At 47.5% G+C, this 19,808-nt stretch overlaps 1 pseudogene; it reads left to right on the top strand.

Annotated features, from left to right (window-relative positions):
- Positions 1–18,341: 18,341 nt before the first annotated feature.
- Positions 18,342–18,498, top strand: LOC144122228 (U2 spliceosomal RNA; annotated as a pseudogene).
- The last annotated feature ends 1,310 nt before the right edge of the window (positions 18,499–19,808 follow it).

The raw sequence follows: 19,808 nt of genomic DNA, 5'->3' as shown, positions 1-19,808 counted from the left end.
GCCTTTAATTCTCTCCAAGCTCCCGACGTGAACTCCTCAATCTCCAATAGAGTGGCCAACAGTGCCTGGCGGTCTGAAACTTGGGTAACAGCGTCTCGCAGCAGCAGTGAATCCATTCGTCACCTGCGGTGATCGCGCGATAGTCCGAGCGGCGAACTTAGCTTGACCGATAGCGGCGCGTGGTCACTAATAATCGGTAGACTGCGGAAAAGTAAGTGCCTCTCACGCACGTAGACGCGTGTTGCAAGCAGAGGGGGAACACACGAGCGATCAAACCGTACTCGTCTCCATGTAATAAAAACCGGGAATTTGTTGGCAGGGAACGCGCGACTAAACCGGCAAGCTATCGTTCGTGATAGGTTGATGAGCACTCATCTGCACACCGTCCGTTTCTCCACGAGGATAAGACGCAGTTAGTCTTCCTGGAGGGCACAATGCATGGTATTGTGAAAGTAACTTCCGATGAATTAAAAATTGTTTGTGAACTAATGCCTAGCAGGCGCGTATAAAATGAATAATCGAAATTTCTGGTTTTCTCAAATATTTGTCAATATCTCAAAATCATTGCCACCATAGGCGCAATGTGCGCACGGTCCGCATAAACCTAAAACAAACAAAACACCAGCAACAAATCGTCCTAAATTCGTCAGCAAAAAACAAGCGCTTCAAAGTGTAAGAGATTTTTAAAAGACAAAAAAAAATTGTCGCGCAGCTTTCGTCCTTATCATTCGATCATGTCTCTACGCGGCACTCGCGGTAATACAGGACGTACCACGTTCGCCGCTATGGACGAGGGTAGCGCTGGTGAACATTTCTGTCCTTAAACGTCATAAGGAGACCGGAAGTTACACGGAAGTTACAGGGAAGGCGACGACATGCTTATATAAGTGGGTAGTGGAAATTTTCACTCCAAGTTGGCGTCATGTTGATAAAATATGTCAGTCACAACTATTCTGAACTGAGTTCCATCATCTAGGTTTCGTGAACTATGATACGTGGGATAATCTGCGTACAGAAATTTCCCAAGGGGCTCTGTAAGGGGGAGCCGAGTCGAGATGTTACCTGCAGGGCAAGTGATCTTCAAATGCCTATTGCATGGTGCACTGTATCATGTGTGCGAGTCGCGACCGGCGTGACAATAATAGGAGCACTATGGTTGGTCGAAAAATACCATGGCCGAGTGGTTTCGGATTTCGAGTTCCGCTGCTGGACCTGGACAAAGGTGGCAATCAGCCTCACCATCGGCAACAGTCCGAACCCAGCTGCACGGTACTTTCAGAAGCCAACTGGCGCGTGGCTACTGATTTATTTGGCATACAATGCTGTGATGACTTTGTAAAAGCCATTTAGCATATACTACAGCAGACATAATGCGTAAAGAGTCTCATTTTTTCTTTGAGGAAACGAAAGGCGCATCACTGCCTCCCTTTGAACGTGGACACCACTGCCTCCTCAAAGCGCTACATATGTGTCTAGTGGCCCAGGGAGCCAGTTATGCTCCCTTCCTTTCAAATGAAACGAAATAGGTTGTTGGGGTAAGGAAATGGCTCGTATCTGTCTCATATTTCGGCAAACACCAGAACCGCGCCTTAAGGAAATGGATAGAGGAGGGAAGAAGAGAAGAAAGCAAGAAAGATGTGCCGTAGTGGAGGCATCCGGAATAATTTCGACCACCTGGGGATCGACGCCGGCCACACACAGTATTCTTGCCACAGCCACCTTTCTCGACCGAAAGGTTACTCTGTAGTGGATCCCTGACCACGCCTCAATTCCCCGTAAAGACCACGTTCATGCGCTGGCCCGAGAACTCTCCGCCCGGACCCCGGACGTTCAGGCACCCAATCCTGCGCGAGAGGCCCCAGCGGCATACATATCATCAAATCACCAAATTCTACAAACTCAGCCGCATGACATTGCCACCACCCCACAGTACCTTGTCGCTCTTTTCCGCTGCCACATCGCGACAATTACAGAAGCGCTGCTTTATTTCACGCCACCGTGTCTCATGCTTTCATCCTCATTTTAACACCTGTGGCGTGCCCAGATCCACTTTTCCACTACGTTTGGGAATGTCCTTTCCCACAGGCCCCTATAGGGGAATTTTCCCCTATGCACCTTGGTTTCGGTGACTGTTAGCCTCCTTCATATATTTGTCAAACGAGCCCGTACTTTCCTTTACCTTGTCTGCTACTAGCTTAACGAGGGTCTCGGTTCTGGCAGTCTTGATGCCGCAGGTAGCATAAGAGGGCTCTCGCACAGTTTCCGCCTTCGCCGTTCGATGACGTTCCACGTCACACTCGCGGTAATACAGGACATGCTACGTCCGCCGCTATGCACGAGGGTGGCGCTGGTGAACACTCTAAAGAAAAAAGTTCACTTAGACGTAATAAACATAAATACCCTTTAGAGCAGCAGACTGGACAGCCGTCGTCGTAGATCGGTTGGTGGAGCACCGGACGCGATATTGGAGGTCGTGTGTTCGGATCCCACCGGCGGCCTGGTTGTTTTTTCGGCTGCTTTAAAGTAATTTTCTTTAAGTGACAGATTAATCGAAGTAATATACCCCACTGATCAGCTATACAAATTTTAAAAAAAAAGAAATTTCACTATGCACCTTGGTTATGGTGACTGCTAGCCCCATTCATATATTTGTCAAACGAGCCCCACCTTTCCTTTACCTGTATATATATATATATATATATATATATATATATATATATATATATATATATATATATATATATATATATATACACGCTTCGCCTCAGTAGATTCTATTCGTTATGGGGAGCTTGAAAGAGACTCAACGACGAGAGAAAGAAGCGAGGAGGAAATAACGCGTTTAAGAGAAGCCAGAAGAACGCGCCGCGCGACTCGAGAAGCGTCATAACGAAGATGCGGCTAGAAGAAGTCGTGCCACGTCCCGGAGTGACTCTTCAACTGCGAAAAGACCGCTTTCAGTTCTGGAGAGCGTCGGAATGAGACGCTGTGTAGACGACGTGCCGAGGAAACGAAGCTTTCGCAATTCAACTATGGTTAACCAGAGCTAAACCACAGCCAAATTTTCACTAAGTAATCTGCCGAATCACTCCTCAGGTGTGAAAACCTGAGGACACGTCTGAAACCAAATGGTCACATTTTCTGAACTGCTTCTCTAAGTGGCTTGTGCCGCAACAAAATAATTCAGTTTACGTTTCCTTTTGAATGGTGTTGACTACACGTAGACTGATGATGCGATGCGACGACGTCTTCCAAACTTGAAGCCACTAAGTCGCTTTATTCGAGGACAAATTTAACTTAACAATTTAATATTCCTTTCAAAACACGAAGAAAAATCATCAAAAGCAACTGATCCAGAAAGAGATCTCACAAGGACAGCCCTTGAATTATTTTCAATCCCCTTGTTATAAGAGGACCAGGAGCAACACAGGAAAAAATTAATAATAATAATAATTGGTTTTAGAGAAAGGAAATGGCGCAGTATCTGTCTTACATATCATTGGACACCTGAACCGCGCCTTAAGGGAAGGGATAAAGGAGGAAGTGAAAGAAGAAAGGAAGAAAGATGCGCCGTATTGGAGGGCTCCGGAATATTCTCGACCACCTGGGGATCTTTAACGTGCACTGACATCTCACAGCACACGGGCGCTTTTGCGTTTCGCCTGCATCTAAACGCGGCCACCGCGTTCAGGATCGAACCCCTTACTCGCTTCTGCGGAACCGTCTGCTCCAGTTGCTAAGAGACGCTTTCTTGTTGTGTCACTCGATAGTCGTCGGGCAAGGCAATAGATCTCTCATTAAGGAATGAGTCGGGGCTAGTTGGAAAACCACGTTTGAGGTAAAGCAAGCAGAAAGACGCGGGCTAGTGAGCACGATCGAGAAGCTTTTCATAACTGCTGCTGCTATCATCGAAAGATTAAAAGAAAGTAATCTATATGATATGGTTGCCCCGAAACACGCGGACGAATTTAACTGACGTGGCTTGGTGACGGAAATGAAAAGAGCCTTTTTTCCCTAGTTCTGTTTCTTCAAAAGGGATACGAAAAGGGGCAAAAATAAACCATTACTAGGGAAAAAAGCCGCCTTTCGTTCGCGTTACGCAGCTGCTGCTACTCTGCTTACTGACGCACTGAAGATAGGTTTGACGCCATGATATTCGTAGTGAGCTGGCGTAAAGAAATAGAGAGCGGGGAGGGGCAACAATGCCCTCGTGGCATTAAGATAAAACCAATAATAAACTGAACAAAGTGCTGCTACTAGAGCTTCACGTACTCGCTTATCCGTAAAAGCGCCTAAATAATACTGGTACATTATTGGGAAACGCCTTTGTGATCAGGTTGTGAATAAGCCGCTCGGTAAATTTTGATGTTGCCTTTCACGTTTTAACACTCGCCTTTCAGCTTTCTTGACCTACGTTCTTGGCTTTCTTGGCCTTGGCCTAGTGCAAGCGCCTGTGGTGCGGTGGACAAACCATGCGACTTCTGACAGCGTGGTGCAGAAAGTGCGATGTGAACCGAGGCGGCTGTGATCGGGAGAAGAAAGGCCGCGACGCGTGACGACAACGAGGCGCCCTAATCGGAAGAACAAAGGCGGCGGAGAGCGCACCAAACATGCAAAACTGAGGCGAAAACGGGCCACGCCCCTTTGCTTGAAGTAAGCTCGTAGTGGGTGTGATGTAGCAGGAAGAGACCAAGTTATGAGGCACTGTTGCGTTCCCGGGTGTTCGGCCTACATTATTAAAGTGCACCGGATATTTGGCTTTGCTCGTGACAGCGCGCGCCAAAAAAATTGCCAGTCGCAGGTCAAACCAGACTGCCTGACCAAATAAGAGAGGTAAGGCACGCGAAACGCTTGTTTTTCCGAACAATTTATGCTGGGGAAGGGCGCATAATGCAAAACTTATTTTTGCATCCTCATTATTATTTACATTTGCAGCCATAAAACGCACCTTTCCGCGTTAATTTCATGGCTCGAAATAAGTAATCCTGATTGTTGGAAAAATAATTGAAATGTGCAGTATCCGGGACAAGGCATTGCAGTTGAATATGCTACACAAGTCGTAAGAATGCGGTTATGAAGGAACATAGCGCAAAGTGAACGCTACAGAAGAGAACCAATTCACGCATGAGTGCACCGACTGTTCATAAGGCGCCGACTTTCTCGACAGATTAGCTGCGAAAGATAGTATACTTTAGAGTAACTACCTCTGATACACTGTTCAAAAAATCTCTGGTACCACTCTGTCTCAGTAGAACACCACATTTCCTCAATTCCACGCGACAGCTGCAGTTTTCTGTTCGAAACGGCGCGCTGCCGCATTGCGCTCAATGCAGTTGAGCGGGAGAGTGGGACACAAGATGCCCCCGCCGAGAGCGGTGTATTCACCCTGAAAGCAGCCCTGGCTTATCGAGGCACCCTACTGTTGACGGGAACGTGGCGACATATGGCGGTGCTGCCCGGTGATCCTCCACAAGTTGACAATCTAAATGTGAAACGATGGCTTTTTTTCTCTGCGTCCTTCCTTGGGACCGAAATGAATGCTTGTAGAATGCAGTGGCTAGATCAGATCAATTCCGCCAGGCCGTTCTCTATACACAGAGTAACCATAATCTCTGTCGGCTTTGTCATAGATGTGTAGAGAGATGGGCGAAGTCCTTCGATGCCAGAGAACAGCCAGAGCCTCTGATGGTGTTTCTTTTATTGTTTTACATCATTCGCCGTGCTTTCACGTAAAGCGAACGTATTAGTTTTGTTAGTATAATATAAAACGACGAAACGAGAAAAAGGATATTCATTTATTAACACAATTTACAGTATACTTTCTTTTTATACTGTCATCAAGCTCCCACCCGACGATCTCATCAGGATGTCACCCGATGAGCCATGAATTTGTTTTTACGAGCTAAATAAAATATCAAAAACCGGAATATACACGGTTCGAATGATAATAGCATAACGATAACTCACTCTATGCAACAAACAGGCAAAAAAGTGTACTGAAATTGTGTTTCACCAAGCCTCAACATTATTCGCCTGTGTCCTGGTGAACGCGTGCTGTGGTAATACTGTGCTGAAAAAGCCATCTATTTACCTAACAAATTCCATACTTCAGAATTATTTAAAGCCTTCCCTGAAACATCTGGTATAAGAACCGTATATAAAACCACAGAACGAACGGGTCTGCTAAATGTTTCTGTATCTGTGCCAGTTTTTTCACCACGTGAGCAATGTGGTCGCTGTCATCGCACCTTTATCGGCATACAAGTAATCATGCGCCGAACGTATCTTCGTCTGTTTCCCTTTGATACGTTTCTAGTGTGTCTTTGTGCTTGTCGGTGGCCGAGATGCCATCGTTACCTTCTACAAGAACAGTTCCGACCGGCCTGTGTCCCTCTTGTTATGTTGCCCGGGAATGGATCAAACCTTGCGAAGTCAAGGCCCTCGCGACATATCAGAGACTATAACGACTAACGCATGATGTGAAATCGCATGATGTGAACTGCCGCGAGGGGCAGGCGGCGCCTAACTGAATTTAATCTAAATAATTTATTTGACTCCTGCCACAGTGGACAGGTTGCTCACAACTCAGTGGGCAGATTGTCACCTGTGACGATAGACGGGCTTCGATCACCTCACATAGTGGCGTTACCTTGTGGCGTCATCGCCGAGTCTACCCATTAGGTGCGCCACTAGCCCACGTGAGGTTTTGAAGTCACCGCCCTTTCAACCAGCCAGGGACTGTTCTGAACAACGGATGCTGGATCATATAATATTTAGTGCTACCTTCCTAAATTTGCACATCAAGACATTTTGCTTCCAATATACGCTAGCAAACTTTTCCAGAGGCTGATAAATCACGAAACCTTCTACAATACTTGTGTCCAGGTAAAGCAACCTGGAATGAAGCTCTCCATGTCGATCTCCGCGCCAGAAGTCATGGCCCAGCTATAGGAAGAAGCGTTTTTAGGCGTACCAGTAGGGCTGTTTAACAGCAATTTCCGGTTCATTTAGGCACGATGTCCCGCGTTTGTCCTGACTACACATGGCAACCGGCAGCTATTTACGCTGTTTTCACGACCTAGGCGTTGAAGCTATAAGCGAAAGTTGCACTGCAATCCTCCAGAATTTGTTCTCCCCTTTAATGCCTCCAAGCGACTGAAACGTCACTTTTTATGCCCGCAGTGGAAAAAGAGCAGCGCTGCCTGGCTGCTGTAGGACACCGAAAGTACTCGCAATTTCACATTTTTCCTGAGCATTATTTAGACAGTAGCGCAGAAGGAAAGGAGGAAATTGAAACGACGGCGGCCACGTGGAAAGCGTAGCAGGAAACATGAACGTATTTGCGAGCCTCGCAATAAATCTCAATTATCCAATTCAACATGAAGTACACCAATTGTCTTCGGAGCAGTTACAGGTAAATAAATTTTTTTTTTGTAGAAGACATGCATGGTTTGGAAATTTAGTGGTACTTTTTTGATTTGCATAAAATTCTAGAGAAGATTCGGCCTATTTTAGAACCGAATTTAAGATGAAAACAATATATTTGAATTTACCATGCTATTAGGGTGCGCTCGTACACCCTCGTATCGTCAGAATATCTTGCTCACCGCTACTGATTTGCACATCGGCGGCAAGAAGAGCTTGACCAACAAGAGTGAAATGCCTTGGAACATATTTTGCCTTTAGGTGAGAGAAAATCTCCACATCATGATTTCCGCATTTTAATGCAGCTTTTATGCTCAGTCATGTTTCTGTACTTGTCTCTAGTCAGTCCATTGCAATCGCAATATATACAGAAAGGGATCCTCATCATTTCGTTTTGATAAGCGCATAGAAATGTGGAAAAGTGCAACGTTTTGAAACAACTTGCGGCGAAATATTAGAAACCTCAGACTAACTCCATACTGTTGAGAAGAACATTATGGCATGTACCCTGTTTAAAGGGGGTAAAAGATACCCCATAATGTACGGGCCTCGCACGATCTAATATGAATTCCCTTTCGCTGCATTTAACGCTGTTGACTAAAGAATAGGAAAGTCGCACTAAGACACTGATCTCATTAGATTTCTACAGACAGACGAGTGGCACTGCGGAAGATCACATCTCTTCAACGCTGGAGGAGCTTCAAAGCTCAGCACAGAATAAAACCAAGTTTGGATATCAACACAGAATGCGGATTGTATTCGATGATTACATTCTAGAAATTCGGCAACTTATAAAGAGTTGTTTGCTCGGAAATGGTTGCACAGCGTAAGTATCTTAAGATTCCCTTGTAAAAAACGGGCAATGATATGCTGCAGGGAAACATTTCTTATTCAAGGTTGTGCTAAAGGGAATGTCCGGTTAGTGGGTTTTAGCTGAGAAGAACACTGACAGAGGGTTTAGTGTCCTTTCTACAAATATCAGTATCTAAAGTCAGCAGTAGTAAGTTCCTTGGGAAATTAATAAAACTTTTATTTACAGTCACGTCAATTTAAATGGGAACAAAGAGCAGGAGAAATATTTGTCAGGGAGAACGAGAATATTTATCTCGTTAGAGCGGTGGAGTGGACGGCTTGCCGATTCCAGGACTCCTGTGGTCACCCCTGCTCGACGAATAAAATTCTTCCTAAGATCTATCGAGGCTTCTTCATTGTTGTGGTATTTGAGCGCAACCAGGTATATCTACCATCTCTGTCACGCTGATGGTGGTACAGATCAGATCTAATTAAGAGTGTGACGCGGTGAACATCGCAACCCAAGCTACTGGTCACAATTGCAGTAGTGTGTTTTGAACACTGTCTAGTGCCCCAGCATTACCTACAGAATTACATGTTCCCGTAATTATAAAACGGTGAGCGCCCGCCAAATCAGCGCTGAAGCTAAGTGGTGAGTACATGTGGATGGAAAGATCTGTACAGAAAGGAACATGACCCGTACAAAGCTAAATCATGTTTTTTCACATCTACTGCGGAATTTATTCTTGTCTGCTGTTGCTTGTAGAAGGCTCCGAGAAGTACGTGACACCTACGGTGCGCTTTCAACACCTAGCTGGTTCCTGAGCCATTTTAAGGATGTCAACGTTATTTACTGGCACCCCTTCTTCTTTTAATTGCATAGAAAAATATTTAAAAAACCCTTGGTTTATGATGCTATTCTTCACTACGGCGACGGATTTGATCATGCCTGACTTCTGATGCAAGCATCTTCGGGAAAAATGGCTTTGTTGCATATATTGCCGCGAATCATTCTGCTGTTCGTACTGTTCGTGTGATGCAGACAGCGACCAGAATTACCTCGATCGATCGCATCGAGGCGGAGCCGATTCTGCGTTGTTCCAGACTGTTGCGGTAACTCGGCACGCCGCATTTCGAAAGCTTGCTATCTGCTTTAAATTGCGCAGGGACGAGAGCGTCGGGAAGGAAGGAAAACGTTTATTGAGCTCTAGAGAGTAGGTGAGCAATTTGGCGGAGTCAGGTGTGTCGTCCGTCTTCTTAGCCATGGTCGACTGCCCCTAGTCCAGGGCTCCGCTGGAGCGTCGGGAATTCTCTTCGACAACCGCCAGGCACGCTTGTTGCTAAGCTGCCGGGTCATTCAGTTCTCAGTGGGCGCAGGTCAGCTTAAGACTAAGTTTCGTTAAGAAGCCCTTTTCGCTGCCTTCGTGCACGCCGGACTGCCGTGACCAGTGCGTTAAAATATTTCGAAACCTCGCTAGCTATTGTTTAACACAAACGCTTTTCAAAGATATTAAACAAAAGGGGGAGATGTCTGTCACGCTCTCGTTGGTGGTAACAAAACGCACGTGTAAAGGTCTCATAGTTGTGTTCAGCTCCACGTGCGTCAAGTACATTTATTGCAACAGGAGCGGCAGCGCATGTGTGCTTCGCTGTATCGTTAAAGAAAGAACAAGCACAAAAAGTTTTCTTTCCTGCTACTGCGTTTTAGTAGAAAAAAATACAGATTTCCGCTGCAGTTAACAATTCACAGCCAGGTTGTCACAAAGGAAGGTAGCGAGCTTGTGAGAATACGTTAGAGATGCTCGTACTTGCGGTATGTGCAATATGGTATTCTCTTACATATGCCAGGTGTTTCAGGGTGTCTTAAGTAATAAGCTATACTTGACCGATTTCTGATAATTAACTTTTTAACTATGAAAGCTAGGCGACTGGTTCTAATTTGAGATGTGTAGCTATATTAAATATCATATAAATTTTAAGAATTTCGAAAACGCAATAGTCCTCGGCGCTGAGTTTACATAAAATTGGGCTGCATTGTGCAGAAATACACGCGTTTGCTAACGGCATGCAGGGAAAGAAATCTTTCCAGTCCACGTAACTAGTGAAAAAAGCCAACATTGGTCCAGCCACAGCGCCAAGGGTAATTGCGTTTTCAATATTCTAAAAATTGATATGCTAATATTAACGACCAGCAACAAATTTCTAATTGCAACTAGGCGCCTTACTCGACAAGTGAAAGGTAAATTATTCAACATTATTTAGCCGGCTTTCTGCTTAAAGGGGCTGTGAACCAGTGCTTAAAATGATGCCGGCTATGCCACAGGTGAATTCTTTGCGACGCAGATACTGACTTAAAAAGAATTACAGGAATAGGCTCACATGCACGGGAGTTATTTAATGAAGTAATTTCAAATTACAAGCAAACAAAATGTTGCCCTCAACTCGATTTTCGCGGTGCGTCCCATTCCCGTTTTATTTTTCCAATGACGCAATTGGGTGGTGCCGATAAAAAAAAACAACCTGAGCACGCCGCGGAAGTTTGCACACAATGGTTTCCTGTTTGCTGTAACTCGTTTTCGCCAAGGCTGGCAGCGTCGTTTCCATTGTTACAACAGCCACGAGGACGCCAAGTTTGCCCAGCGATGATTCATAGCGCCGTGACCCGTCAACAAGAAGGGAACACTGATCAATGGCCTCCACCCAATAATCCGAACGAGACCGGGAGATATTGCGACGCAGTGACGACTTGATCAAGATTCTTAACCATAGCGCGCACTGCGTACGCACTGATTGGTCCCGACGCGGCAGGCGGACGCGCTGTTGACTGGAACGTGACGACATCTGGCGCCACCGCCCGGTGATCCTCCATTAGTTGACAATGTGCTCTAGCAAATGTAAAATGACTTTTTCCTTGCTTCCTTCCATGGGACCGAAACGAAAGCTTGTAGAATACAGTGGCTTGACCAGATCGATTTCGCCAAGGCGTTCTTGATACTTTTGTGCCCGGACAGCTAGCCCGGATTCCAAATCTACAAGATGAAAAACTTCTCCTGAGAACGCCCTTGGACAAGCCCAGTGCTGCGCCGCAAGGCACCAGCGCCCTAACGCTCCCTTGACAAGCAAAGATGCTGCGCCCCCTAACAGGGGCGCTCTACGCAGAAACATCGGCGAGCGACTTGTCCAAACATGCTGCAATTGCTAGACAGCCAGGCGCCGGTTCCCCTTTCCCCCTGGAAGTCTCCGCGCGCGGCAAACTTGAAGCGGGTGACCAGCGCAGTCGCTGGTTGGACCTCTCGGACGGCTGTCAAGTGCTGGCTTTTTATTGGTCCGTTTGAGTGACGACCGTTTCTCGGGGCTATATAAGCCCCAACGCTACCGCCTGGAGAGGACTCCGTTCTACAGAGCCTGTTCTACAGAGACCGACCCAACGGGAGCCGAGTGCCGCTCACGAGGGGTGGAAGATGTGTGAAGCGTTGGAGTCTCGCTGGACGTCGCTGTACGAGAACAGTCGCGTTTGCTGCTAGCTCTCTGCCCCCGTGCCGATCTCATCCTGTATAATGCTCTGTACATAATGTATTAAGTCCCTTTTGTTGTTCTCACCGGCGCCTGACTTGGAGTCTTCGCTACCGACCAGGGAGCTGACAACGCTCTGTCACAAAAAAAGGGGTGGCGAGCGTTACGGGTCCACCTCAAAGTCACAACATTGGTGGCAGCGGTGGGATGCCAAGTCGCAATATTGGTGGCAGCGGTGGGATCCCCAATCGCAACATTGGTGGCAGCGGTGATATCCCCAATCGCAACACAGGATGGCAGCTACGAGATTGACCGGCAACAACTATTTCGGCGCGGTGAGTGCCTGAAGTTTACCTCAAATAGCAGACTTTCTCTGAGAGAGGTTATAGTAGCTTAGAGAAGGTCTTGGTGTAGCATTGTGTTAATCGTGTGTGTTTCAAGCCTAGTAAGAGTGTTTTGAAAACCAGGGGATGCTCGGGGGTTTAACAGGGCAGTGTAGAAATACTTGCGCGTGTCTTACTAGTAGCAATATAGTAGTGTACGCCGAGCATATTCTAAAATTGTAAACAGCAAGAGGCCAGTGTGAACGATGGACAGGTACAAGGTAAAGGAGCTTCTCCAAACTTCTGAGGAGTTGGGCATTGAAATAGGCACAACAAAGAGAAAGCATGCGATCATTGATCTCATGAGGACTGAGGACCTAACGGTTGAGGAAACCGAAGAGGCATGGGCTGATGTCAAAGAGAAGGAATGTCGCGAGAAAGAAAACGGACGTAGGGAGAAGTCAGAAAAACGCCTTGCTCGCAGAGAGACAGAAAACAGCGGCGTGCTCGCACAATGAAACTGTTGGACTTGGAGCTTGAAGCGCAGCGGATGAGTTTAGATAGGGATGAAACATTATCTGTTCTGCTTGGCTGCGGCTGCGGCGCTTCGCGATCGCCGAGGATATGGCAGTGTATTTGGCGGATTTTCAGAGCATCTGCGAGAAAAAGTGCATTGAACGGAATGGTTGGACACAGGTGCTGGTAGCACTTCTTTCCAGCGAAACGCCTGCAATGGTCAATGATTTGTTAGACGGGAATGTAGACAGCTACGATGAGCTCAAAACGTTTTTATTGGGAAAGTATCGGCTCTCACCGCTGGAACTCCGGAAAAAGTGCGAGTATGAAGGTCGGAAGTCGTACTTCGATCTTGCGTACCAGTTTAAAGCCGACATTTTAGAATGGTTCGATAATGCAGAAGGTCGGAACGACCGTGGCGCATAGGTGGAGTGCGTAGCTGTAGAGCAGTTCTGCCAATGCTGCACAGAGGAAGGTAGTCCGCACTTGGCAGATGTTGTTGCTGCTGTATCAGTGGGAGACGCCCCATTCGCAAACGGAGGAAACCTCTCTACCTTCGGATAAGGTAGCCACGGCATGGGACGACGCTGCGGTTACAGCGTTCTGGCTCACTGAGACTGGAGAGGAATTAAAGGAAACTCGACCTCATAGCGATAAAAAAGCAGAAGAAAAAGGTTGCGGCCCCGCCAGTCATAACAAAGGGACCGGCGATGGTTTGGTTGTGCACGCTGGCAATAAAGAAATGTTTCAGCAGGTAATTTCAAGCCCCCAGATCCATGCCACTTTGAAAGGGAATGTCGTGGTTCAAGCAGGCTGTGAAAAATCTCATCATAACGCAGCTGGTGAGACACCCGAGAACGGTTCTTTGAAGGTAGGCGACGGCAGAGTTGCAGCGGCCCGCGACAGATCGCCAGAAAGTAAGGAACCGAGCCCAGACAAAATCGCAGAGGTGACCGAAATTTCCGAACAGCTGTTACCTGGCACTGACAGCAGGGCTCAGTGTGATTTGCAACGCAAGGTAACTCGCGAACGCAACAAGCCTTTGGGAACTAATGGGTTAAGTTTTGATGTTGCGGCGAGGGCCGACAGCTTCACACTTGACGGCACCGCGATAACTGCAGGCGCGCCGAAGAGATCCGTTAGGGCTACTTCGAAAAGGCGACTGCGCTCAAAGAAAACTAATTTCGGCAGTCGCGCAAAGAAGAAAAGGGTGCAGATCAAGACGCTTGTACGTTTACGGGCCAGCAAATCACATAAATGCCCGAAATTGACTACGCGGCCCTCAAGAATTTCGAGGCGTCGCAGGAAAGCCAATTTGACAAAGCGTGCCTTTGCAATGCGAAAGCCACTTCCGCAACGGTAGGAACACTGTAGGAGTAGCCCTGGGGCAAGTGACGAGCGCACTGGGCTACAGAGAAAGGCGCGCGGTCACCAGAAAAAGGGACGCCGCAGAGTGTGCGCGAGTCGGAGGGGGGAAGGCAACAACCCCTTTGGGACGCCTGCAGGGAACCCAGAGAGGAGGAAGCGCCCCTTTCGGATTAAGCATAAGAAGCGCTTCCCTGGCTTTGGGCACATGTCCTGGAGAGGCGGAACTAATGTGCTTCTCAACTTTTGCGATGGGTCGGCTGGTAGAACGGCCTTCCGATTGCGACAGCGCAGGGCGCGACTAAAGAATGGAGGACTCCAGGAATAAGTGCTCCCTGTATTTGGTGTTTGCTTTTTGTTTCTTTTTCCAGTGGCAGAAAGACGAAAGCTAACCAGGTTTTGAGCCTTTTACCTGGGTGTATTTTGTACTTTTTGTGGAAATTTCGGTGCGAAGATGTAGCTTTTGAAATCGTTCCTTGTAGCGGTAACGATTTATTTTGTGAAATATACTCTTACCTACGCGATTATCCTGGTATTTTTGCTCTTTTCATGGCATCGCTTATGTTAAGTTCGATGCAGGTTGTGTTCCAGCATGCACACGTGCATAACTTTAGCTGAGCGGCTCATTTTGAAAGCATGCGCTGAGGCGCGGAAGTATAGCGAATGAACTCATGGGCCATTGTGGCGTAGTCACTCGCATTGAAGCCTCGTGCATAATTTCGGTTATTTATGTGAGCTTTGTTACGTGTTTTTCAAGTGCACTTACTTGCAGAATATGTTAGGTGCTACTATCCGCAGACATTGAAACGTGGGCGAAGCCTCTGTTGGGCATTGTAGCTTAGGTAGCTGGCGTAAGCTCATAGAGATGCTACCTTTTCACCTGAATTAAGTATTGGAGCATGCTCCAGCCTCGACACTGTTTTGTGGTGCAGGTTTCGCGCATTAAAACCGAAGTCGTGCCGCTACGCAGAACAGAAAAGAAGAACGCATGGACATCTCTGCTAGTTTCGAACAGGATGTAGATCGGGGCAAAATGAATGACCTCATTTGCTTCCTCAGTAGTGCGTTTTCTGTACAAGTGATTTCAAGGGGACTATTCTATTTTCATTTTTATTTTTGATTATAATGCTTCCTGATATTTTGGCGTGTTGTTAATTTGAAAAATGGTTGCTTGAACCGTGTACCAGATCGTACACCTGCCTCTTGTTGCAGCGGGAGCAAACAAGGGGACAGCAATTTAGTTAGGTTGATTTGGATTATGGCTTTGTCTGGTGTTTGACAGAAGACAGAGGGCACTTGCTTGTGTTTGGTGTTGCCTTTTGCCGGTCAGATTTGCAAGCTGCAGAACGACCACCCATGACCAGTGGCGAGAAGCAAGGGCATCGGAATGACCCCAGCGAAGCTGGTCTAGGTGCCTTGGCGATAACGCTGTGAGCAGCGATCCTGGCCCGGCGAGTGGGACCTGGGCACGTGAAGCTACCTGGCGTCCGGACGCTGGACGTGAACTTGGAAGAGCCTGACGAGCGTGCGTGCCTGGCAACTGAGCCACGTGGAAGCAGCTCGTCTTCCCGGCGCCCTATCTGATGGTGGGGATGCTGTTGTGCCCGGACAACCGGCCCGCATACCAAATCTACAAGATAATAATAATAATAATAATAATTCGTTTTTAGGGAACGGACACGGCGCAGTATCTGTTTAAAATATCGCTGGACACCTGAACCGCGCCGTAAGGGAAGAGATAAAGGAGGGAGTGAAAGAAAGGAAGTAAGAGGTGCCATAGTGGAGGACTCGGGAATTATGTTGACCACGTGGGGATTTTTAACGTGCACTGACATCGCACAGCACACGGGCGCCTTAGCGTTTTGCCTTCGTAAGAACGCAGCCGCCGCTGTCGGGTTCGAACCCTGGATTTTCGGATCAGTAGCCGAGCGCCCTAACCACTAAGCCACCGCGGCAGCATCTACAGGATGCAAAAATTCTCCTGAGAACGCCCTTGGACAAGTCCGGTGCTGCGCCGCAAGGCGACGTCGCCCTAACGCTCCCACGACAAGCAAAGATGCTGCGCCGTCAGGCAGCATCGTCCTACGGAGAAGCATCAGCGAGCGACGTGTCCCAACGTTCAGCAATTGCTAGACAGAGAGGCGCCGGTTCCCCTTTCCCCCTGAAAGTCTCCGCGCGCGGCAAACTTGAAGCGGTGTCGCTGGTTGGACCTCTCTGATGGCTGTCAAGCGCTGGCTTTTTATTGGTCCATTTGAGTGACGACCGTTTCTCGGGGCAATATAAGCCCCAACGCTGCCGCCTGCAGAGGACTCCGTTCTACCGAGCCCGTTCTACATAGACGGACCCACCTTGAGCCGAGTGCCGCTCATTAGTGGAGTGTGATGTGTGACGCGTCGGAGTCTCGCCGGACGTCTCTCTGCGAGAACAGTCGCGTTTGCTGTTAGCTCTCGGCCCCGTGCCGATCTCGTCCTGTATAATGCTCTGTACGTAATGTATAAAATCTCTTTTGTTGTTCTCGCCGATGCCTGACTCGGAGTCTTGGCTACCGACTAGAGAGCTGGCAACGCTCTGTCACAAAACTGCTGGCGAGCGTTACGGGAGCACCTGAAAGTCACAACATGGGTGGCAGTGGTGGGATCCCCAATCACAACGTTGGTCGCAGCGGTGGTATGCCCAATCACAACAATGCATAGAGTAGCCATAGTCGCTTTGAACCAGGTCATAGATGTGGTTTATGATTTATGGAGGTTAATTGTCCCGAAGCAACTCAGGCTGCGATGGACGCCGTACCGAAGGGCTCCGGAATTCATGTGTACAGAGGCGTTCAAAGTCCTTCGATGCCAGACAGCAGCCAGAGCCTCTGGTGATGTTTTCTTTTGTTTTCTTTACAGCCTTTTCGGTGCTTTTGCGTAAGACAAACGTATCGTTTCGGTTGATGTAATATAAAATACAAAAAACCCACAAAACGTACCTTCTGTTATTATTACAATTTCCTGCATATTTAATTTTTGTGCGGTCATCAAGCTCCCACCCGATGATGTCTTATCCTCTGACAAAAACCACCACTGTGCGGTGACACCATCGGCGCCAATAATTTATTTTTGCGAACTGAATAAAATATTAATTTTCCGGAGTATACGCGGGACAACAGAAGCTAAAAGACTCAACATAGCTCACTCTAGGCAACCAACAGGCAAAAAAAATGTACTGAATGTACACCTATTGACAGTCGACCAAGTTTTCGTTCTACTATACAGCATTAGATCAGGAATCCAGGGGATTGAAATCGAAAGTAGTTTTTTGGGTAAACGAAATAGCGTAGTACCTGTCTCATATCGGCCGATACATGAACCGCGTCGTAAGAGAAGGGATAAAGGAGGGAGTGAAAGAAGAAATGAAGAAACAGGTGCCGTAGTGGAGGGCTCCGGAATAATTTCGACCGCCTGGGGATCTTTAACGTGCACTGACATCGCACAGCACATGGGAGCCTTAGCGTTTCGCCTCCATCGAGACGCGCCCGCAGCGGTTGGGTTAGAGCCCGGGTACTCCGGATCAGTATCCGAACGTTCTAACCACTTAGCCACCGCAGCGAGTAATGCCAGGGAAAAAATTAAGTTCTGTAACGCTTTTTTGAAAACGCTTCGAAGGTAACTAAAATATATCAGATCTGTAAACGGCGGGTTTTCTCTTTAATAATACCGAATTTATATCACTCACAGTCGTGGCTAACGAGCATGAGAAGGATTGCACTAATTGAATGCTTCAAAATCCCTGTTCTATGGGTTTTCGTCTATGCTTGTTTCGTTTATGCTCGTTTATGCTTCCCCTGGCCTGGTGGTCGGCTAATTCACAGTGAAATGCTTGGGGAATAAGTCTTTGACCTCACCTTGAGCAAACGAGGGGGGGGGGGGGGTCCCATGTGGGCTTCTACCGTACGAGACGGGTTTAGGGTTTTTTGAAGGCGGAACTTATCTCTGATCTGTCAAGCCAACTGTGGTCAAGACCCTTTTTCCAAGCATCTCACCCCAGAAGAGCCGAGCACTAGGCCGGGGGAAATCTTGTACCCATTAAAAAACCGTTGAGTACCCGCCGAGACTGGGGATGATATTTTCTTTCCTATTTTATTGGGTCAATATATAAAGTTATTTCCCTAATTTTTTTCTTGTCTACGCTAGCATGTCCAGCAAGGCATTCGGCACTGCATAAACATCAGAATAAATTTTGCCCGTTCGATAATACAGACGATTTGCACATTTTCCCTTTTTCTGTGCGGGGCAGACTAAACATCCGCGTGGGGCATAAATTCAAGTACGGTATGGGGAAAGCTACCGCATTCTTGATTTATGCAGAAATGTAACAAGCAGTATAATCGCGCTGCTTTCAGGTATCGGGTAGCGTCAACGAAATAACCCTGCCGTTCGCATTTCAGCAAAGCGGTGTAGAGTATCTGTTACGGGTCCAATTGGACTTATTTTTGGAAATGTGGTGGAGAGTTTGAAGGATGCTTCACTCCCGCCACTGGTTGGCCCGGTATTGCACTACCTCCGGGATCGGCCTTGTCTTTAGCGCATCTTTACTATCCTGTCTTTCTATCCCATCTTTGAACTCCCCCACTATCTGCACGTGGAAGCGATTGTGGCTCGGCTTAAGCCAGTGAGCAGGCCTGTGCACTTTCCATTCCTTTCTTCCTGGCAACAACAGACAGACAGCAAAGCGGAGTCCTCGGCGTCGTAGTCGTCTTGAAATCCAAGCGATTATTTTGTCAATGCTGCAGTTAATTTACCCCCCCCCCCTCCCGCGGAGAAAAAGCAACATCCTGCCGACTTAGGGAACGGAGACACGCGAAAATTCACACTAGTGATCCAGGCGATCGAAAAGCAGTGTCTCGGGTGCGGCGACGCTAGTCATGGGATGCCGTAATTGGGAACATAACACAAGAGAGGAGTGACAGAGAACACGGTAGGGGCCGGAGTACTACTAACTTTTTTGGAGTGCCCGCTACAGTATTCAAGTTCTATGGCAAGCTAGCGACAGTGAGAACTCCAGTATATGCTCAAAGCTGCCCACATGGGAAGCAAAGTCTTGAACATGCGACGACGTCGCCCAGGTTAGACATGCACATTGGCCACTTTAACCCGCTCATAATCGTAAGCATCATACACTGATATGTTTCAGGAGCGCTGCACAAGCCAAGTGCCATGACAATACATTCATAAGGGTAATCGGTAGTGAAAAACGTCGCTTCTGACTTTTAGCAGCAGCCGTTGCCAGTGGCCAGTAGCCGGGACTGCCTAAGATCCTCGTTCTCTGAGATTGGGCCTCACAATTACACGTATTACTATGTATAACGAAATTGGCAAATTTATATGCATAACTTTTCAAGTTTTTTGTGGAACTTCATGAGACGGACGTTAAAGCATCGCTCGGTTGGCCCTTTGTACGACTTTCCACAGATCAAGGGGGATTTCATACACCACTGCTACCACGCTACTGACCTACACTGTCTCATGCTTTGTTTGCAGGCAGGTCTTCCTGCGCCGCTTATTTGGGGTGCATGATTATACAGCTTCTTCGGGGCTACAGAAACCAACGGAGCTTCGTGGTTTTAGGACGAGGGACACCTTGTGCAGAAATTGCAAATCTTCTGGATTGACTGTGGTGCCGCCACACTAACACCTTTTTGATCGAGTGCCGCCTTTAGTTTATGGGAGGAGTCTTTCAGCGACTACACAAAAGAGGGAAACACAACAAAACGAAAGCCTGCGGCCACAAGTCGCCCAACCTTATTGTCGAAATTAACGTGCATCTGATACAGACTTGACTTCATGAGCGCTGATTTTAAGTACAACCAGGCAGTTGTCGGCTTAACTATTT

This window comes from Amblyomma americanum, chromosome 2, assembly GCF_052857255.1.
Source record: "Amblyomma americanum isolate KBUSLIRL-KWMA chromosome 2, ASM5285725v1, whole genome shotgun sequence".
NCBI classification, from domain to species: Eukaryota; Metazoa; Arthropoda; class Arachnida; order Ixodida; family Ixodidae; genus Amblyomma; species Amblyomma americanum.
This window is presented reverse-complemented; position numbering and strand designations above follow the sequence as displayed.